Source organism: Pelophylax lessonae, assembly GCF_965119305.1.
Source record: "Pelophylax lessonae genome assembly, chromosome: 2".
Lineage (NCBI taxonomy): Eukaryota > Metazoa > Chordata > Amphibia > Anura > Ranidae > Pelophylax > Pelophylax lessonae.
In genome coordinates this window covers 209693372-209716312 of record NC_138769.1, presented here as the reverse complement: position 1 = coordinate 209716312, position 22941 = coordinate 209693372, and the positions used below count along the sequence as shown (strand labels likewise).

Here is a 22941-nt window from a genome sequence, read left to right as displayed (position 1 = left end):
TAATAACTGCACTTGTGACAGGAAGATCAGCCAGTTATTTACTGTTCAGCTTTCTTTTTTTACAGTTTTAAAGGTTTGACCTGGTTTTCTAATTTCCTGTTGAGTCTGACAGGTGACATTGAGACAAACAAGGTCATCTTGACATCCTAGATCCTAAAGATTGTTTATATACAATAGTTCTGTAATATGAGCTGGTCATATTACTGGTTAAAGGAGTTGTACAGTCAGGTTTTTTATCCTAATGCATTCTTTGCATTAAGATAAACCTTCTGGGTGTAGCTGCCCCCCAGCACCCCCTAATACTTACCTGAGGTTCTTCTCTTTCCAGCGATGTCCACCAGTCCCTTGGCCGCCGGGGACGCTCCCTCCTGATTGTCTGAGACACAGCAGCGTGCCATTGGCCCCTGCAGCTGTCAATAAAAGTCAGCCAATCAGGAGAGGGAGTGGGTGGGGCCGAATGGCAGCTCCCTTTCTGAATGGGTACATGGAGCTGCAAGTCGACTCAGGTGCCCCTATAGCAAACTGCTTCCCTTGGGGGCACTTGATAGGATGGAGGGGCCAGGAGCAGCAAAGAGGGACCTGAGAAGAAGAGGATCCAGGCTGCCCTGTGAAAAATCAACTGCACAGAGGAGGTTAGTTAAATGCAGTCCTGGAGTCTCTTGTGTCCTAGGTGGCGGTGGCTTTTGGGTGACGGGCTGGCATAAAGCGCCGCCTTCCCCTGCCTCATCTGTACTCTCTGGCTGGTTCAGCAACGAGGCCGGTATTCACCATTGCCCTAGTGCCGCAAACTCTAAACCAAGTGGGCTAAGCTCTTACGTTGTGAACTGGAGGGGGAACAGCTCCCCCTGCCTTTGCCAAGCTGGCAGACCAGCTGGTCCAGGGGCTGCAGTTTATCTGTGATGCCTCTTTGGATGCGCCTCCCCTGATGGCTTGCCTCTTGTTTTGGCGGTGGTCTTTTGATGTGTCTCTTCGCTCAAGTGTTGGTCTGCGGATCAGACTTCAAAAAAGGCTTTGACTGTTCTTCCTTTCCAAGGAGATCGCCTGTTTGAAGCTACTCTGGAAGACAAGACATCATTAAAGGTCTCACGGGAAGGGAAGAGTACTTTTCTTCCGCAGGCTACTAAGGGCAAGAAACCTCGTAGGAGACATGGGCCCTCCTTCTCAGCTCATACAAAGTTTTTTCGTCCCTCAGGTTCGACTGACAAGGGCTTGAAGCCTTTTAGGGCTTCCAAATGAACCTGGTCTGGCAAGATAAGATTGTGCTTTTCCAGACCCTTGGACAAGTCTCCTTCACCATGAAGGTGCGCCCTCACCCGTATGGGGGGTGGGGGGACGTCCTTGCTGGTTTCCGAACCTGTGGACTTCCCTAGTGCAAGACAAGTGGGTCCACAAAGTAATTCGGTCCGGCTGCAAGATCGAGTTTCGCTTTTGTCCCCCGGCAAGGTTTTTTCTTTCCGACTTGCGCCTGTCCCCAGACTGCTTACAGGGCCAGTTTGGGTCGGTTCAAGGGGTGATTGTCCCGGTTCCGACTTCGGAACGTTTTCAGGGTTTTTTTCTCAAACCTGTTCACAGTCCCCAGGAAGGAAGGCAAAGTGCGTCCAATCCTGAACCTCAAGGCGCTAAACTGGTTTGTGCGGGTACAGAAGTTCAGAATGGAGTTCATTCGTACGATGGTGGCATCCCTTCGTCGGGGGGATTTCCTCGCCTATATCGATATGTAGGATGCCTACCTTCACATTCCAATATGTGCCAGCATTTTCTCGGCTGTGCTTTGGGAGAGGAGCATTATGAGTTTGTAGCGTTACCTTTTGGTCTTGCTTCTGCTCCTCGGGTCTTTACAAAGTGTTAGCCCTGGTGCTAGCCTTGCTACACCAATGGGGGATCAGGGTACTGGGCTACTTGGACGATCTCCTTTTGCGAGCGGAGTCTGTCTGCTCTGGTGGATAACCTGGAGATCATAATACCAACTCTGTGGGAGTTCGGTTGGATTCTGAACCTTCAGAAGTCTGCTCTGGTTCCGTCCTCGAAGCTGGACTAATCTGGGCCTGACTCTGGACTCTGCCTTAGCCAGAGTGCTCTTTTCTCTGGACAATCTCCAAAAATTGCAGGCTGAAATTCGCCTCCTGCTGTCCAATAGATGGTCGTTCCTTCGGACTTGCATGTGGGTGCTGGGCCATTTGCACAGTTCCAAACGAGGTCCCCGCAAAGGAAGGTACTGACCAAATGGGACAAGACTTTGGAATTTTGATCTAGCTGAGTCAGGGAATGAGGAGTTCTTGATATGGTGGCTTCGTTCTCTGGTGCTTTGGCTGGGAAAATCCTTCCTCTGTGTTGGACAGTGGTCACCACGGATGCCAGCCTGTCCAGCAGGGGAGGCGTCCTCTGCAAGCATTCTGCTCAGGAAATCTGGACGCTAGAAGAATCCAGACTACCGATCATTGTCTTGGAACTCTGAGCAGACTGCCTAGATCATTGGACAGATATTCTTCAGGGTTGTCCAGTGCGCATTCAATCAGAAAATGCCACGGCCATGGCTTATGTCAATCACCAAGGGGGCACAAGAAGTGTTGAGGTAGCTGGCTCTGTAAGGGGGGCAGAACGGTTCGTTCCAGCCCTACTCCGCCGTACGCATTCCCAGGATGGAAAACTGGCAGGCGGATTACCTCTGTCGGCAGGGGTTGAACCACGGGGAGAGGTCCCTTCATCCGGAGGTGTTTCAGCAGCTAGGTCTCTGGTGGGGCACCCCCGAGGTGGATCTGTTGGCGTCTCGGCTCAACAGAAAGGTGCAGAGGTTTGTGGCTCAGTCAAGAGATCCTCTGCCGGACGCCACAGCACAGATGCGCTGGTGCCTCCGTGGGGGACAGTATCATCTGATTTACACCTTCCCTCCTCCTCAAGCTTCTGACCAGACTTCTACGCAGTATCAAGGCAGAAGTCCGTGATTCCTACTATCTTGAAAGCTAGGAAATCTACTTCTAGGATCTACCATAGTACATGCAAGACATGCATTGCATGGTGTAAGTCTCTTGGGGTTCTTCCTCGCTCCTTCTCGGTGGCTTGGATCTTAACCTTCCTTTCGGTTTTGTTGAAAAGAAATTGGCCTTGAGTACCATCAAGGGCCAGGTGTCTGCTTTGGCGGTCTTCTTCCAATGACCTTTGGCCACGCACTCCCTGCTGCGAACCTTTCTTCAGGGTGTCTGACATTTTGTTCCTCCAGTGCATGCTCCGTTGCCGCCTTGGCATCCTAATTTGGTGCTTTCAGCTCTGCAGAAGCCTCCTTTTGAAAATATTTGGGAGATTCCCCTTTTTACATTGTCCCAGAAGGTGGCCTTTTTAGTGGCTGTCACTTCTGCGTGCAGGGTTTTGGATCTGGCGGCGTTATCCTGTCCACCTTACCTAGTGATTCACAGGGATAAGGTGGTTCTTCGCCCCTGTCCATCGTCCCTGACTTTCGTTTGAATGAAGACATTGTGTTGCCTTCCCTGTGTCCCAGGCCTAAACATCCGAAGGATATTGCCTTTCATGCCTTTGGATGTGGTCCGAGCAATTGGGGTATACCTGGCAGCTACGGAGTCTTTCAGCAAATCAGACTCTTTTTATTTGTGCTCACGGATGGACCTCAAAAAAGGGTTGTCCTCTTCCTTTACGACCATTTTCAGATGGATCAGACAGACGTTGGTTCAGGCCTATACCATCTGGGGTCAGGTTTCTCCTTTCCCTGTCGCCTCCTGCTGTCCAATTGATGGTCGTTCTACTTTTTGAGGCAGTTCCATTTGCACAGTTCCAAACGAGGTCCCCGCAAAGGAAGATACTGACCAAATGGGACAAGACTCTGGAATTTTGATCTGGCTGAGTTGGGGAATGAGGAGTTCCTGGTTGGCGTCTCGGCTCAACAGAAAGGTGCAGAGGTTTCTGGCCCAGTCGAAATCCTCTGCCGGACGCCAGAGCACAGATGCGCTGGTGCCTCCGTGGGAGTCAGTATCATCTGATTTATGCCTTCCCTCCTCTCAAGCTTCTGCCCAGACTTCTATGCAGGATCAAGGCAGAAGGGATTCCGGTCATCTTAATGGTTCCAGACTGGCCTCGCTGGTCTTGGTACACCAATCTGGTGCGGCTAGTCGCCGACGTTCCTTGGAAGCTTCCTCTCAGGGAGGATCTTCTGTCCCAAGGACAGATCTTCCATTCTGCTGTACAGTCGCTGGCTTTGGCAGCTTGGCCGTTGAATGCCAGGTGCTGAAAGATGGGGCTTTTTCGGAGTCCGTGATTCCTACTCTGTTGAAAGCTAGGAAATCTACTTCTAGGAAGATCTACCATAGTACATGCAAGACATGCATTGCATGGTGTGAGTCTCTTGGGGTTCCTCCTCGGTGGCTTGGATCTTAACCTTCCTTTCTGTTTTATTGAAAAGAAATTGGGCTTGAGTACCATCAAGGGCCAGGTGTCTGCTTTGGCGGTCTTCTTCCAACAACCTTTGGCCACACACTCCCTGCTGCTTTCCTTTCTTCAGGGTGTCTGACATTTTGTTCCTCCCAGTGCAGGCTCCGTTGCCGCCTTGGTATCCCAATTTGGTGCTTTCAGCTCTGCAGAAGCCTTTTGAAAATATTCGGGAGATTCCCCTGCTTGCATTGTCCCAGAAGGTGGCCTTTTTAGTGGCTGTCACTTCTGCGTGCAAGGTTTTGGAACTGGCAGCGTTTATCCTGTCCACCTTACCTGGTGATTCACAGGGATAAGGTGGTTCTTCACCCCTGTCCATCGTCCCTGACTTTCGTTTGAATGAAGACATTGTGTTGCCTTCACTGTGTCCCAGGCCTAAACATCCGAAGGATATTGCCTTTCATGCCTTTGGATGTGGTCCGAGCAATTGGGGTGTACTTGGCAGCTACGGAGTCTTTCAGCAAATCGGACTCTTTTTATTTGTGCTCACGGATGGACCTCAAAAAGGGTTGTTCGCTTCCTTTACGACCATTTTCAGATGGATCAGACAGACGTTGGTTCAGGCCTATACCATCAGGGGTCGGGTTTCTCCTTTCCCTGTCAAGGCGCACTCTACTAGGGTGCTTGGTGCCTCCTGGGCCTTCCTTCCATCATTTGGCATCGGTGACACAGGTTTGAAAGGCAGCCACATGGTTGTCTGTGCAGACTTTTACAACGTTTTATAAAAAAGTGGATGTGTTGGCATGTGCGGATGCATCCTTTTGGGTGCAAGGTTTTACAGGCTGCTGTTCAAGAGTACCTGATCCACTTAGAGCAGTGGTTCTCCACTTCGGTCCTTGGGACCCACCAACAGGCCAGGTTTGCAAGATAACAAAATTACATCACAGGTGATCTCATTTGCTGCTCAGTGATTGCAGTATTCTAGTCTGCATCTCCCAAAGGTAGTACTTAAAATCTGGCCTTTTAGGGGGTCCTGAGGACCGGAGTTTAGGACCACTGTCGTTGAGGCTTTTGCCTTGGGGAATTTTTTGGCTGTTCCTGCCCCTTTTGTTTAACACTGCTTTGGGACATCCCAATGGTTATAAATACCAGGAGCTGTATCCGTCAATGAAGGAAAGAGAAAATTGGATTTTTGACTTACTGTAAAATCCATTTCTCTGATGTTCATTGATGGAAACAGCACCCAACCCTCTGTGGAGTTATTCTTCTGACACTGCTTGTTACAAAACTGAGTGGCTATAGCAGAGAGAGGGAGTCTACCCCATGGGACTGCCCATGGGTGTTGCCAGAATTTTTCTGCCTGTAGGGGAAGTATAACCCAATGGTTATGAATACCAGGAGCTGTGTCCATCAATGAACATCAGAGAAATGGATTTTACGGTAAGTCAAAAATCTAATTTTTTTTCTGGCAGAGCAGGTGGCCTGATTTTTCTCTGTTGCAGTTCATTAGCACTTAGAGATCTGCTTTCTTGTGAAAATTGGAAGCTGCACACTGATGACCTCATCGCTCTGTAACTTTGCTCTCTCCTCCTATCCATATGCTCCCACAATGCAGCCCAACCCCTGGCGACTTGTGCTGCTCCTTTTGGTACGTGGCTTTCACACCTTTTAAAGCCTAAGTGCAGCCAAAATTATAATAAAAAAAATCAGTACAAGGGACCTAAATTGTAACCAAATATAACTAAAGGCAAAATATTTTCTTTAATTTTTGATAGAATGGAGATGGATTAGAACCCCTGTCATATTTTTTTTTTTTTATTGCTTTCGGTGCCCTCATTAGGGAGATTCACCCCCTTTGTCTTGCTTATCATTATCATTTAATGTAGAAGTAAATGAAAACCACAGATTTGGGGTTGTCTCCAGAAAAGCAAGAGGTGAAATTTCTTGATGGGTACACTTGTTCTGGTGGCCTGGGGGGGACCTCAAAGTGATTCTATCCATTTACGGGGATTTTCCACTAAACAGCACTAGGAGCTCTTTCTTGAAGTGTTACCTTTTTATAAGTTTATTGGTTAGGAGACTTATTTTGCAAACTCTGTAGCCTGGGTCTGCACATTGGCTCACATGAGGTGAGTGCTGTGGCTTAAATGCTGGTCAGCTGAACTGCCTTGCATTAAGCAACCAGAATGCATACCTTCTGAGGGTGGGAGCCTACGTTAGTAATATCTTGGATGTTTTTATCCAGATGAGTATAAGCAGAAAGGGCACACTTCTACCTTTAGAAGAAGTGACTGAGGGCTGCAATACCAAAGCAGGCTTCGGGTGCCAAATCCACTTCCCAGTGAAGGGGTGGGGACGTCTGGCAGCCTTTGCAGCTGTATGGCCCCAAAATGTGTCAAACGTTTGTCAAACTTTGTGTCTAGAGGCTGCAAGCTGAGAATATTTGTCTCCTCCATGCTTTCTGTTTTCAAATGTGCCTACAGCACCCAGCAAAGGAACAGCTTCCTTGCTGCACTGCAAAAAGATTAATGCTGCTAAAAAGAGTGCTTGTAGTGTAGTACAGGGATTCCCAAGCTACGGCCCTGCAGTTCAGGAACTACAATTCCCATCATGCCTAGTCATGTCTGTGAATGTCAGAGTTTTACAATGCCTCATGGGATGTGTAGTTCTGCAACAGCTGCAGGGCCGTAGTTTGGTAATCCCTAGTACATCAAACATTTTATCAAAAGTATAAAAGAATCCACTTCATAAATTGTGTACATCAGCCTTGTATAGCATAGAACTGTTCCTGTCACTGTCAGGCAATGTTCAAGAGCTTGTGGTGAGATCCGCCCATCGGGGGTGATGTCACGACCCCATTTAACTGATGCGATGCATCTAATCGGGACCTTCTCAAAGGGACAAACTACTCCATCACCTTGCACGCCTGCAAAATAAAATGAGTGCTTTTTGTCATGCTTTCTATTAGTGATCAACCGATATCGGTTTTTCATTGCCGATATCAATATTTTGGCCAATGTATATTGGTATGGGACGATATTTTTGTACATTTAAAGTTTTTCTTTTTACACTTTACAGGTACTCTTGTGGAGGGATCTGGGGGTCTAAAAGACCCCAAACCCCTCCTCTGCACTTAAAAACATTCAAAACGCCAAGTTTGGCTGTTTTTGAATGCTGTAATTTTTTTTAATCTGGCGCCAGATAGTACCAGGAAGTGATGTCGCTCATGACATCACTTCGGGGTTTTTTGCATGGAGACCCGATCAGAGCCGAATGCGGCTTTGATCGGGTCTTCGGTGGTCCTGCAGGCTGGTTGCCCGGGTCTCCTCCCGCGCCTTGTGATGACAGCCGATCGGCTTCTCAGCCACATCAGTTGTCATTACAAGACAGCCGATCTTTCCAGGACAAGCACTTTCCCGAAATATCGGTAACCTCCGGGGCCGATTCCGATATATCGGGGAAAGTGCATATCGGCCCTTGATATATCTGCTTTGCCGATAATCGGTCGATCTCTACTTTCTATATTGCTGTTAATCTCCAAATGAGAGCAATAATGCTGGATCCCTCATTTACAATTTAATCTAAACAAATTAGCTGTAAAAACGTTTAAAGCATTGGCTATAGATACTTTTGAGTGCCATCATTTTTTGCCGTTTTTCAGGCACATGTAGTTTTGAGGCTTGACACATTGGTGTCTATATACTCTATAGTGCCTCATCTTCTATTTTGTACATAAAGTTACAAGTGTCATCTTTTTATTCTGCAGAGCTTCCCCCTTTACAAAATGCAGGTGCATCTCATAAAATTGGAATATCATCCAAAAAGTTAATTTCTTTCAAGAACTTATGTTTTATATAGACGCATTACACACAGAGTGATACATTTCAAGCATTTCTTTCTTTTAAATTTGATGATCATGGCTTACAGCTAGTGAAAACCCCAAATTCAGTATCTCATAAAATTAGAATATTACAGAAGACAAAAAAAAAAAATGTATATATATATTTGTTATACAGAAATGTTGGCTTACTGAAACGATATGTCCATGTACAGTATATAATATGCACTTAATACTTGGTCGGGGCTCCTTTTGCATTAATTACTGCATCAATGGCACTGCTGAGGTGTTATGGAAGCCCAGGTTGCTTTGATAGTGGCCTTCAGCTTGTCTTTATTGTTGGGTCTGGTGTCTCATCTTCTTCCTGACAATACCCCACAGATTCTCTATGGGGTTTAGGTCAGGCGAGTTTGCTGGCCAATCAAGCACAGTGATACCTTATTCTATAAACCTGATATTAGTACTTTTGGCAGTGTCCGCAGGTGCCAAGTCGTGCTGGAAAATGAAATCAACATCTCTATAAAGCTGGTCAGCAGAGGGAAGCATGAAGTTCTCTATAATTTCCTGGTAGAGGGCTGTGCTGACTTTGGACTTGATAAAACACAGTGGACCAACACCAGCAGGTGGCATGGCTCCCCAAATCATCAGACACTGGAAAATTTTGCATTTTCATTTAGAAATCAAGGTCCCATGGTCTGGAGGAAGAGTGGGGAGACACAGAATCCAAGATGTATGAGGTCCAGTGTGAAGTTTCCAGTCAGTAATGATTTGGGAAGCCATGTCATCTGCTGGTGTAGGTCCACTGTGTTGTTAAGTCAGCACATCCCTCTACCAGGAAATTGTAGAGCGATTCATGCTTCCATCTGCTGATGACCATCTTTATGTAGATATCATTTTGCAACAGGACTTGGCGCCTGCCCACATTGCCAAAAGTACCAATACCTGGTTTAATGATCAGGATACCAAGTATTTAGTGCGTACTATACTGTACATGGACATACTTTTGAGTAAGCCAAAATTTCTGTAATAAAAATACGTTCTTTTATTAGTCTTATGTAGAAATCAAATTTTTTGAGATACTGAATTGTGAGTTTTCACTAGCTGTAAGCCATAATCATCAAAATGAAAAGAAAGAAATGCTTGAACTATATCACTCTTTGTGTAACACATCTATATATAATAGGAGTTTCACTTTTTGAATTGAATTACTGAAATAAATCTACTTTTTGATGCTGATCTAATTTTATGAGATACACCTGTATATAAATGTGTTCTGCTTTTTGCAGTTCATTTCAGCTTCTTGTACACAAATAGTTTCATTAACACACAAATATTGAATGGACCATCTTTGATGGTCCAGTAAAAAAAAAAGACTAAAATTGCCATCTAATGATACTTGACAGCTACTAATTTAATTCTGCCTAATTCTCTCAGTATTTTTGTATTTGTATTCATGGCTTGCTTACCTTTTCATCCTCAGAGTATGTAACCATGACATTTGTCCGCTGTAATGCAGTCTATTGACATCATGTCACTGTAAAGTGCTTGCATGCTCTGCTGGAGTAGTGCCAGGCTAGTGACTCTAAGCTGCATACTGCAGCTTGCACTATGTGTAGAAAACCGTTTTTATTTTTATACCTAAATTGCCCAATGAAAATATCTATAGCATTTGTACACTGTATGAAAAAAAAAATCAAGCTGTGACCTGCAGTTGTGGCGTTGCTATCCTGAAGGATAAAATGGTGTTTTGTGCAGCACGATTAAGAACCTCAAAGCTTTGTATTCTATTGACTATTTTATAATGTAAACCTTCACATTATGTGGGTACATGTTTTCATATTATAGGCGCTTTAAAGGCCCGTACACGATACCAAAATCGGAAGTGAAATTTAGTCCGACTAACCATCTGCCGATTTTCGGATTGTTAGTATAGTGCTTTCGACAGCCGATTACGAATTTTCAGACGACAAAAACTGGATGTGCAGGCTATAAAGTTTTTATGGTATGTCAACACAATGTCCGATTTTTCGTTAACTAGTACAGTTTTCGTCCGAAAAAAATCGTAAGAGCAAGACTAGGCATGCTCAGCAAAGAAAGAAAGAACATCTAAAAAACATTTCAACACATGACATCACTTCTGAAGTAGAATTCTGTCGTACGGGAATTTTCATATGAAAGTAACGTCTTCACTTTCGACATGAGACTAGCATGCAACAAAAAACTGACTAAAGATCGCCCGATAGTCTGATCATGTGTACGAGGCTTTAGTCTTGGGCCATGAATGTGCCTTCAGGTGACTGGACACTGGCAAAAAAGCTGCAGGATAGCCCTGTATAATCCCTTCCACTTTTTTGCTAATGTCCAAACAAAACCGATGACGTATGTCTGCTGAGAGAAGCAATCTCCTTTTTATCTTCTATTTTTTTTATTTTTTTTGCCTTTTCCCTAAGATATTCTTCTAGCAAGATTACTTTGCTACAACATAGCCACTGCAGCTTCTCTTGTGGCTTCCAGATTATGGGTTCTTTGGCTGAGCCTTGTGATTGTACCCAGACCCCACCAGAAAGAAGATGCTGGACTGGCATGTAATATTGTAAACAAAAACACTGACCTAAATCAGTAAGTCCGCGCTCGCTGTTCCACAATGAAACCGTCCCCATGAAAGATGAAATAAATGGAATGGTAATGCAAATATGGGATACAAACAAAGCAAATATGGGATACAAACAAATCAATGATGAGAGTACAAAAACCTCATCTGTAAACAAAGTCCTTCTGCAGTCATGTGGTGATCACAATGGTGACCGTTCCTTGTTGAGGATGGTCATAAGGTCCAGATCAGGGTATATAGGGCGTATATTGTGCAGGCAGCTCCTCAAGAGGTAGGGAATCCTCCAAGCATGCAGCAGAAAAAAAAGAACAAGGGCGCCAGGTCACAATAGAGAATGAACAGATGACAATTTATTGTAGCAACTTGCATATTAAACAACGATCCAGAATACAGCCAATGGGACGTGAATCAGCAGTACCCGCAGTAGGACACATAGGGGATGATCAGATCCAGGGACCTACTTGACAGTCCTGTGCTGTGTGGCGGTAACTCAGTTCCAGGTGCCAGCTGCCATGGGCGCCCACGTTACTTCCGGTTCCGGGTTATCGCCCTTGCCGGCCTCGCTGCATACGGACATCTGCGAGGCTGCCCATCCAGGGAGCCTACGCCATTCACAGTAATAGCTGGCTCCTGGAACTGAGTTACCGCCACACAGCACAGGACTGTCAAGTAGGTCCCTGGATTTGATCATCCCCTATGTGTCCTACTGCGGGTACTGCTGATTCACGTCCCATTGGCTGTATTCTGGATCGTTGTTTTAACATGTAAGTTGCTACAATAAATTGTCATCTGTTCATTCTCTATTGTGACCTATCGCCTTGTTCTTCTTTTTTTCTGGTATGTAATATTGCTTAAAGCACTGGATCTTGCTTTTGGCCCTTACGTAGGCAGGCAATGCAACACAATGATTCAGCTTGCAGGTATGCTATACAGGTCCAGGGCTGTGGAACCATGTATCTGAAGACCCCCTTAGGCGTATGCCCACCAGGAAAGGGCAAATCTGGATGCATTTTGGTTCTCTTAATTTTCCTTGGTTGAGTGAATCCGCAGACATTGGTGGTAAATCAGGGCTCTGTACTATTTTGGAACTCCTGTGCTGTCACTCCAGTCACTTAAGGGTTAATATTCAGTTGCGCTGGCATGGAAGCATTCAGTTACGCTGGCTGTGATGTCTTCAAATGCGCTGGTGGTGACTCATTTAATTGCAGTCGGCTGGAGCAGTTTGGCTGTGCCACTTTTAAAATTTGGCTTCCCTTTTCCTCAAGCCAAGCAGCTAGGACTTGGGTCAGGAGAGCTACGTGGCCGGCACAGCCTCTTTCCCATGGACCATATTGGTAGTCCAAACTGCTATCCCCATTTTGAGTCATTACCCTCTTCTGAGGCCTCCTTAGCAAGTTGTGGGGTGCCCCATCTTGCTGTTTGTCCAGAGAGTAGTTTTTAGCCTGTAGATCTGAATTTTTAGTTAGGTTTTCAGCCCTCCTGGATACCTCAGACCCACAAGCAGGTCCCCTCCTACTCGCCCACAGAGTCAATTTCTGAATACCATGACTGCTTCTGTACTAAATGAGAAGCTCTGGTAGATGAAGGTTCCTGCTAGCAAGTCTTTGACCCTAGCAACGAAAAAGTAATCCTTGCCAAAGGCAGGGGAAACTTAAGCCTCGTACACACGCAACGATTATCGGCCGACCGATCGGCCGTCTTTTGTCCAGTGTTGTTGTGTTTGAAATGTGCTCTAGACTGCACACAAATTTTCTTGGCCAACAAAAATCTACTTCAGAAGTGATGTCATGTTCTGGTTTACTTTCCGTGTGTGTTTTTTCTTCTCTGAGCATGCCCAGTCTTGCTCATCAGATTTTTGTCTGCCGAAATCTGTACTGACTGACGTAAAATCGGCCGTTGAGTTGACGGGCAACAAAAATTTTATAGCATGCACACCAGATTTTGTTCGGCCGAAAAGTCGCAGTCGGTTGTCGAAAGCATCATACTAACAAGCCGAAAATTGGCCGATCGGACGTTGGCCGAAAATTCACGGCCAACTATCGATGCCTGTGTACGGGGCATTACTCTGCTCTTGAGTCAGTTTTTGTCTCCCCTCACCCAGGAGATTTTTTTGGGCTCTGTTGATATCAAGGATGCCCAGCACAATAAGGCTACCTGCATTTTGCTGTGGGCTCACATTACCATTAGGTTCTGTCCCTTTTTGGTGTTACCGGCTTCTAGGAAAACTTGTCGGCTGTGAAGCTGTAGGGAAAATCCCCTTGCAAATTACAACTGCACTAAAAAGTCTACTTTCCTTTAGTTATCTCTACTGTCTTGGTATAAGAATCTGCATACTTGTTTCAGAATAGTAACTCCTTGTATTAAAATCAGGTCAACATAACTGGCAGTCACCTGTCATTTTAAAGCAATCTGCAATGGGAGCCTTTATATTTTTCTGATTTACTTTTGAAATATTTTATTTTAATGAAATAGTATTCTTCTCTTGTGTATTCTGTTCTGTGTGTGTAAAACTTTTAAATCCTGACAGTCAGGCTGATGAACAAGAAAGTCATCGCTGTGTTACTAACCTAAAAAGCTATGTCTACTTTTGCAGCCAAATTGAGATGATATGCCCCCGTTTACATACCAGAAAAAAAAAAAAAATTGCAGCTTATCTTGTTTTTTATATGCTCATTTATGCTACTGGAACCTCCAGTAAGGAAAAATCCTAGGTAGTTCTGTTTGAGGGGGTTAGACCGCTTTGTTGCCATATTTATCTCTGTCCTGTAATTGTAATGTGCAGGCAGAGCTTAATTATTGGTTATAAAGTAAATGCGAACATGGTCTGTCCTAATAAGCTTCTTACATTGTGTGTTAATGAGGACAGACTTGGGACAGTCTCACTTTAGGGCAGACCATAGATTTGATTTTCTTTCTTTTCACCACAGGTGGAAGCAAAGAAAATGGCTCTATTCCCTCATCAACACAGTGTTAATGGAGGAATGCCTCTCACAGCACTAATGTGTTCTGCCAGTGGTGGGGGCGCAGGGGGCCTTCTGGGCAGCAGAACACAATGATTACTGCTAGTGGCTATACTGGCCAGCAGTAATTGCATTTAACCACTTACCGACTGCCTAACGCCGATCTACGCCGGCAGTCAGCCCCTCACAGGCAAAGTGACATAGGGCTACGTCACTAGCTTGTGAGGGTCTAGGGAGCGAGCGCGCGCCGCCGGAGGCGCGCTCCCGCGTGGTCACGGACCCCCCCGTGCGTGTGACCAGCGGACCCGATGTCCGTCGGTCACTCGGCGATCGGCGGGGGAGAGGGAGAATGTCAGGCAGCTTGTGTAAACAAGCCACCTTTTATTCTCCTCGCCGTAAAGACACTGATCACACGGATCTAGTATGTAGATCCGTTGATCAGTGTCCTTACAGCTCAAGCCACAGCCAATCACAGTAGAAAGCACGCCCCTAGGGATACACACAGCCCCTCCCTCCCAAATAAAGTTAACCCCTTCACTACCAGTGTATTTTTACAGTACAGTGCATATATATAGCACTGATTACTGTAGAAATGTCACTGGTAACCCCAAAAGTGTCAAAAATGTCAGTCAAGGGTCCGATCTGTCCGCCCCAATGTCGCAGTACCGCAAAAAAAATCGCAGATCGCCGCCATTAAGCGTTAAAAAAAAAAAAAAAAAAATGACAAAAATCTTTCCCTTTTGTTAGTAAACGCGATAACTTTTGCGCAAACCAATCAAAATACGCTTTTTGCGATTTTTTTTTTTTTTTTACCAAACATAGGTAGCATAAAACAAATTGGCCGAAAATGTTAAAAAATTTTGATTTTTACATTTTTTTGGGGGAAATTTCATATAAAAAAATCTGAAAAATATTGCTATTTTTGCAAAATTTAAGCTCTTTTTTTGTTTATAGCGCATGATCAAAAAATCGCACGGGTGATCAAATACCACCAAAAGAAAGCTCTGTTTGTGGGAAAAAAAGGACGCCAAATTTGTTTAAGTACAGCGTCGCATGACCGCGCAATTGTCCGTTAAAGTCACGCAGTGCCGAATCGCAAAATACCCCCTGGTCGGAATGGGGGTAAAATCTTCCGGGGCTTAAGTGGTTAAAGAAATCTGACTGGCTGGTTGTACCAGCTCCATCGATCGACTTGGGTACAATCAGCCTGCCTAAATGTGGATCAAAAATTTGGTTCCTGCTGAACCGGCTAAATTTCGAACCATGTATGGCCGGATTAACATTGCTCAAAAACCTTGTCAGCCATGATACCCCCTCCTGTAAAACATCTATAAGGCAAGATTTTTTCCCTTTTTTTTTTTTTTTTTTTTTTTTTTTTAAATTTTTAATGGCTCTAATATGACTGCAAAAGTGAAAATACGCTTTAAAGAAAATTGAGTTTCACACATGGATTCTTTTTTATGTTTTTTTTTTTTTTTTTTCCTTGTTCCCATGGGTAAAGCAAAAATCTGTTTCCCCTGAAGAAATGGAGGAGGCTTAAACCAGAACCATACCCTTTGTAATGGTTCCAGACAGACACACCAAGGACCCTTCATATTACAATGAAAATAATTAGGCTTATGGAATTGTTAGTCTCATTGTTCACTTATTGCACAAAATGACAAAGGAATAGATGGATTTTAAACCTAAATTAAATACTCCATACTTCATACAAGATAATATACTTAATAAAGTTTTTTTTTTTTTTTTTTTGGAAATGTATTTTCTCTAGATTTATTTATTCAAAACGCAGTATCCCTAAGGATCCAGTTTTGACAGTTATATTTATTCTAGAATGCTTAAGTTTCAAACCATGGACTGGTAAAAATGACAGTTGGAAACTGATAATTTCCTCTTTCAAACAGTTCCTATAGAGCAGTGATGGCGAAACTTGGCTCCCCAGATGTTTTGGAACTACATTTCCCATGATGCTAAACTACACTTCAGAGTTCATGAGCATCATGGGAAATGTAGTTCCAAAGCATTTGGGGTGCCAAGGTTCACCATCACTGCTATAGAGCCTTATGTATGAAAATTGTATGATGAGAACCTTTTCTTATTATGCATTACAACCAAACTGGATAAATGGGGAAAAACAAAAAAAATGTGTGTGAACTCAATTGTTACCTACGTGATTTACATTTGCCACATATATTACATCTGCCTCATAGTTAAACCCAATCTGCTAAATACATTCCAGGTATTCAACACAAAAGGTGTGCAGATTTGTACTGTTTTATTTTTTAAATTATTATTATTATTTTTTTTTTTTATAGTGAAGTTTCTCTGCAGAGGTCTGACACGCCTCATGCCTTGATCTCCAATCGGCAGGAAGCATAGGTTTGAGGATGGCAGAACTATAGGGGCGTGTTAGACCTTTGCAGATAAACAACTGCCTCCACACAGAAATCAGGGTTCCTTCTCTGCACCGTGCTGTCAAGGGAAAGGCTTTTCTACTCAGCTTGTGGCTCTATGAAACAAACATTTTGTAACACTTTTTGTTTTGCTACACCTGGAATGTATTTAGGCAGTTTAGACCCCATTCACACTGGGGCGACCTGTCAGGCGACCTGGTCGCCTGACAGGTCGCCGTAGGTCGCCTGCCATAGAGAAGCTGTTAGCCGTTCTAATAGGAGCAGACACAAGTCGCTCCGACTTAGAAAAAGGGTCCGGAGCTTCTTTGGGGTGACCCGGAGCGACCTGCATTGACTTCAATGATATTAAGTCCGTGCCGGCTGCTCCGAGGTCGCGGTGCGAGCTGCGCACCGTGACCTGTGAGGTCGCCCCGGCAAGTCGGATCGCCCCAGTGTGAGCGGGGTCTTAAACTGACAGTTCAGTTGGCCTGTATTTGTACACATGTATATGCAAAAACCCACATCTAATTGCTGGGGATTCAGTATATATTTCAAAGAAAACAAGCTGAGTTTTGCTAACATACATGTGGAGATTGTTTTTCATTGTGAATGCTACAAGCTGCCACTTTCTAATACTGATGGCTGGTCGCTGAAGCTTTCTACTCAGCAGGACCTTCTGATCTATCACCTCCATGTGCTTGGCTGTCATTGTTAATGTAATAGGAATTGGATTTATAAAGATGAGAATCACTATTGCTGCAAACCATTTGATGTAAGTGACATCTTGTGATGCCTCTACATCAAGGGGCCTTTTTCTCCTTATCTGTTGTTGCTTGCCTTCATGTATGCACATAGTTAACACTTTATAACATACAGGCACACATCTCTTTGTATTGCTTCAAGTATCTGTAAAGAAAGTTATTTGTAGAGTACATTTTTATTTAAGCCAGAGATTGCGAGGCGCACTGCAAGGCACGCGGAGCTGCCCAGAGACTGCGAGGCGCACTGCAAGGCACGCATAGCTGCCCAGAGACTGCGAGGCGCACTGCAAGGCACGCGGAGCTGCCCAGAGACTGCGAGGCGCACTGCAAGGCACGCGGAGCTGCCCAGAGACTGCGAGGCGCACTGCAAGGCACGCATAGCTGCCCAGAGACTGCGAGGCGCACTGCAAGGCACGCGGAGCTGCCCAGAGACTGCGAGGCGCACTGCAAGGCACGCGGAAGTGCCCAGAGACTGCGAGGCGCACTGCAAGGCACGCGGAGCTGCCCAGAGACTGCGAGGCGTGCGGGGTAGAGCTGCCCAGAGACTGCGGGGTGGAGCTGCCCAGAGACTGCAAGGACTGCAGGGCAGAGCTGCACATAGACTGCGGGGTGGAGATGCCCAGAGACTGCGGAGCTGCTCAGAGACCGCGGGGCGCACGTGGCGTGGCTGTCAAGAGACTGGGCGGTATGCAGCACTGGCCTTTACAGCCCATTTACAAATTGGTGCTTCCACATTTGATATTTATCCCAGCAAGATCTGTCATTTAAGTAATGAACCGCGTAGAAAAAAGTAACTTGTATGGAGAAACCCCCCCCACACACATTATTTAACTACTAGAATCCAGTTGTGCATCAAAACACAGACTACTGTTTACAGTGCCCCCAAGACTGCATATTAAGTGCCAAAGGACCCATGGACAAGGGGATGGGCACCATGGCTTTAGATTTGGCTAAACCTCACGATAGTTTGTCCATTTTATGTCAAGCACAATCGTCAACGACCAATAAGCAGTCAAATTATGAATGTGATATAAAAGGTATTGATAATGAAGTGGTTAGCGCTTTTGCCTAGCGGCACCAGGGTCGCTGGTTCGATTACCAACCACAACACCACCTGCCTGGAGTTTGCATGTTCTCCATGTGCCTTTTATGGGTTCCCTCCCACACTCCAAAGACATGCTGGTAGGTTAATTGGCTCCTGTCCTAATTGAAAAGAATACATAGAATGTGTATGTATGAATGTGAGTTAGGGACCTTAGATTATACGCCTCTTGAGGGTTAGGGACTGATGTGCATGTGCTATATATGTGAAAGCGCTGCGTAAGTTGACACCTGAGTACCTGTAATAAACATAAACCTATTTTCTGGCATTACATAAAATCATTATCGGCTTATAATTAGGAGGTGCAATTAGTGTGAATGATCCCACAGATTGGTCAAATCACAATGACGCTGTAAAATCAACAAACAAGCAATTAGAAGAAACCATTTCCAGGAAAGTCACTAGATTATTCAAATAAAGGTGGTTTTCTTCAATAAAGATAGGCATTTACATCTTTCCCCTGTTTATATCTATGCTTAGGCCTGTTTCCCATAAATACATTTTGAAGCATACTCAAGTTATAATGTTGAAAAATGGTACAGTGCCCATGATTAGTATCTGCATAAACCTTTGCAGATTTGGATTTTTTTGCTAAATACATTTAAAAAGGCACTTTTCTGTTATAAAATTTTGAAACTAATCATTCTTAATAAATTTAGGCCAACTGTATTCTGCTGCCATTCTTTGGTAAAAATATCTGAAATCAGTTTTCATTATTTAGTCTTTAGGAAAGTAATAGTCCACAAACTATGGTATATAGATATGTAAAAAAATTATCAATCCTGGTGTACTGATGGCCTATTTCATTTCTTGAGGCCTGAAAATGCCAGGACAGACAAATATCGCCCAAATGACCCCTTTTTGGAACGTAGACTATTTTTTGGAAAATAAACACATTTCTAAAGAATGGTTTTCTTTCAGTTTTTGCTGAATTTCACTGGTATAAACAACCATTTTTACTGACAAATTGATTAAATCTGCGTATATTGTTGTGATTAGCTGTGATCTGCCATGGCTAATCACATGGTACAGATGGGCGCTGATTGTCCCTATCTGTCTGTGATCGCTGTGACCAATCACAGCTAGCAACATAATTGTACACAATGAATGGCATGAATGCAAGCTATTCATTTACAATTATTGTGATTTGCTGTGATTGGTCACAATGATCACATGGTACCAGCAGCGGGCCGGAACACTGATCAGTCAGCCGCTATGTCTGGTGGACACAGGCAGTGGCAGATCGCACTGCAACGTGGCCCGTTTCAGAAAAAAGTCGTATGAAGTCCACCCGGAATGACAAAGGTCCCGCCCAGTTGTCATTTGACAATAGGCTGGGAGGGAAGTGGTTCAACTTTTGTGCAATGCAAGCCGCTATAAACATCTTTTCTCTGTCGCTCATTGACAGACGTAGTCTTCTTGATTCACAAGAACTGGGTTATGTTGTCTCCGCAGGAGTAGGACTAGGCAGAAAGAAAAAACGTTCTGGCTCCACCCTAGGGGCAGTCCCAGAGGGTATATCCTCTTCCTGTCTGCTACAGAGAATCAGTTTTTTCTGTCTAGTCAGGAGTAAGGACCTAAGTTCCTTGCTGGGATCTCTGGTCCTGGCAAGATTTTTTTAGAAAAAAATATTTTTTTAGGTAGTTTTCTCCAGTGTTTTTTCCTGTGAGATCTTCAAGCAAATATGCCGGACTGGGCGACACTAGTGGTCACCCCAGCCGGCCTACGAGCGCGCGCAGACCATTGCATTGCGCTTGGTCGGCCGCGACACATTCAAGTAAGTATGCGGGGCCGGGCGACGGGCTGGATGTTGAGATCCAGTGGTCACCCCGGTTTCTGCCTACGAGCGCGTGCAGACCAGAGCTCCGCGCTGGGTCGGCCGCGATGGAGTCCCATTGGAGGGACTGACCTTGCGAGTTAAAAGTCTCACTTGGACGCCAGGAACCAGAGAGTCGAGGCGTCCAGAGTGGTCCACAACCCCCCACCCCGGTGGAGAGGGTATTGTGAAGAGAGGGTGCCTGTCGGTTCGGTATGGTGAGTAAATGTTTCCTTTTTCCTCGTTATGAGGCAGTTTGGAATATGGGCCCCTCCATACATGGTCAGTATCTGTCTGACACTAAAAGTCCCCCCTTGTAAATACAGCATGTGTTTGGTGGGCAGGTGGACTTGGTTTGGGAGTTAACACTCTACCCAGCAGACTGCAGTATTGCAGCAGACATAGGAGGTATAATCCTACCTTAATTGTAGTAGACCTCCTGCAGATCGATAAACCGCCATTTAGCAGATATGCAGGTGAATGTGCTGGGAAAAACGATATTTCGGCAATCCGCCGCCATTTTGCTGTAGACCAGGTGCATGAATGTCCTCAGGTCACGCCGGCCGCCATGTTTTTGGAGTCTATGGTCTCCTGTATGGGGGCGGCCATGTTTGAATAGCCCAGCTAACCTCGTGGAGAGCTGGGAACGCCGGAAGGCGTACACAGGGGGCGGAGCCACTTCCTTTCTACCCGGGAAAACGAACACAGCTCTTTCCAGTCTGTAAAGACAAACGCTGACTGCAGTTGGTTGGAAACTTCTCTGCATCGGGTGGTGAGCCTTGAGGGTCCCTCTCTGTGGGGATCAAGAAGCAGGTACTCTGAGGGGCGCTATTGCGCTAGGGGGATACACATAAAAAAAAAAAAAAAAAAAAGAGGTATTTTTTATTTAAAAAAAAAAAAAAGAGATGTTTTTTCTTTTTTACTGGCAAAGTGTCCTGGATTAACATGGACCCTGCCACTCGGGTATCTCCACCAGATCCCTTTGAGGGGTCTGCAGGATCCTCCAGCACCCCACTGACAATTGAATCATTGTCAGCTATTATGGAAACTTTTGTGTCCCGGGTGGAAGTGGCTTGTCAGGGACAGGGCGCAAGCCCCCGCCTAACCCCATATTATCTGAAACTTCGGATTCAGAATCTGAGCCTATTTCTGCAGTTGCAGGTACCTCATCTGGGATTGGTGGCTCGGGTACTGTCTTTTCAGACAGTGAGGAGGATGTTTCGGCATCAGCCATAGCCCGAGAGGAAGCGTTGGTAAACGCACTCATTGTATCTGTTCAAGAAACCTTAAGATTACAGGGTACTCCATCGGAAATAGCTGAAACTGAAATCCCCTTTTGGGACTAAAAAACGCATCAAAGTGGCGAAGGTTTTTCCATTGCCCAAATGTTTGGGCAATCCAATCAAAGAAGAATGGAGTCTGCCAAAACGCACTTCTGCTATTTCTAAACGCATTAACAGACGTTATCCGTTTGAGGAAACCCTCATTAAGAAATGGACAGAACCACCTGTGGTGGATTCCCCAATTGCTAGATTGAATAAAGCCACGGTTATTCCATTAGAAGACTCTCCGTCTTTTAAAAGATCCGGTGGATCGCAAGATAGAAACTATGTCTCGCACCACGTTTTCCTTGATTGGATCAGCTTTCAGACCAATAATTGCTATTGGGCTGGTTTTGCAGACTGTAACCGAATGGACCAAATGGTTACGCCGGGACTTAGAAGAGGTCCCCCAGGCGGTGTCAGATTTGTTGGAACAGATGATACAGGGGTTACAGTTTGTGTGTGATGTGGCGTTAGACGCCTCTCCATTTTTTGCGCGAGCATCAGTTTCAGCAGTGGTTCTCAGGCGTACACTGTGGCTAAAAGGTTGGTTAGCCGACCAAGGTTCCAAAAAAGCATTGGCTAATATCCCCTTTTTAGGAGAGCGTTTATTTGGAGCCAACTTAGATGAGATCATTAAGGATCTCACGGGTGGAAAGAGCACCTTTTTACCGCAAAATGCTAAGGGTAAAGGAACTCGTCAAAAACGAGGGCCTTCTTTCTCTGCTCACAAAAAGTTTTTTCGCCCCGCGGGTGAAAAAATTAAGTCCTCCAAAGCTCCTTCAGGAGGCTTCAGGGGACGTTGGTCGGGCAAGCAAAAGCCCGCCCCCTCCAGACCTGAAGATAAGTCGACCAAAGCCTGAAGGTGCGCCCCCACCCATAATTGGGGTGGGGGGACGTCTTCTCCGGTTCCCGGATCCATGGCTTTCCAGAATCCCGGACAAGTGGGTTTGCGAAATCATAAGATCAGGGTACAAGATCGAGTTTCGATCTCTCCCACCGGCGCGATTCTTCCCTTCCAATATTCGACTATCCCCGGATCGTTTAGAAGATCTGCGGAGAGCAGTCACGGATTTACTACAACAAGGAGTGGTAGTCCACGTTCCTTGGACAGAACGTTTTTTCAAGGGTTTTATTCAAACCTATTTACAATACTCAGGAAAGAGGGCAAAGTGCGTCCAATTCTGGACTTAAGGGCACTCAATTCCTTTCTCAACATAAGAAAATTCAAAATGGAATCCATTCGCACAGTAGCAGCCTTCCTCCATTCAGGGGATGTCCTAGCGTCCATAGAATCTAGGACGCCTATCTTCACATTCCCATTTTTCGCAGGACATCAGCGGTTTCTACGTTTTTCCGTAGAAGAGAACCACTATCAGTTTGTGGCGTTACCTTTTGGTCTCGCCACGGCTCCTCGGGTCTTCACGAAGGTGTTGGCCCCAATGTTGGCACTACTGCGCCAAAGAGGCATATCGATTCTAGGTTACCTAGACAATCTCCTGCTTCATGCAGAGTCTCCTCAGACCCTGCTACAAAACCTAGAATTTACTATAATTTCTTTACAGGAATTCGGGTGGCTGGTGAACCAGCAAAAGTCATTTCTGGTTCCCACCCAGAGGCTCGAATATCTGGGTCTAATTCTAGACACGTTCAGGACAAGAGTTTTCCTTCCGGTAGGGAAACTCCGGAAGATTTAATCAGCAGTCCAGTTGTTACTATCCAACAGCTGGTCTTCCCTTCGGACTTGCATGAGGGTTCTGGGGT

General features: G+C 45.2%; 1 protein-coding gene across 12 annotated transcripts in view; it reads left to right on the top strand.

Annotated features, from left to right (window-relative positions):
• The window catches only part of CASK (calcium/calmodulin dependent serine protein kinase), a 651701-nt gene that overhangs the window by 111420 nt on the left and 517340 nt on the right, over positions 1 to 22941 (top strand). The gene's annotated exons all lie outside the window — the stretch shown is intronic.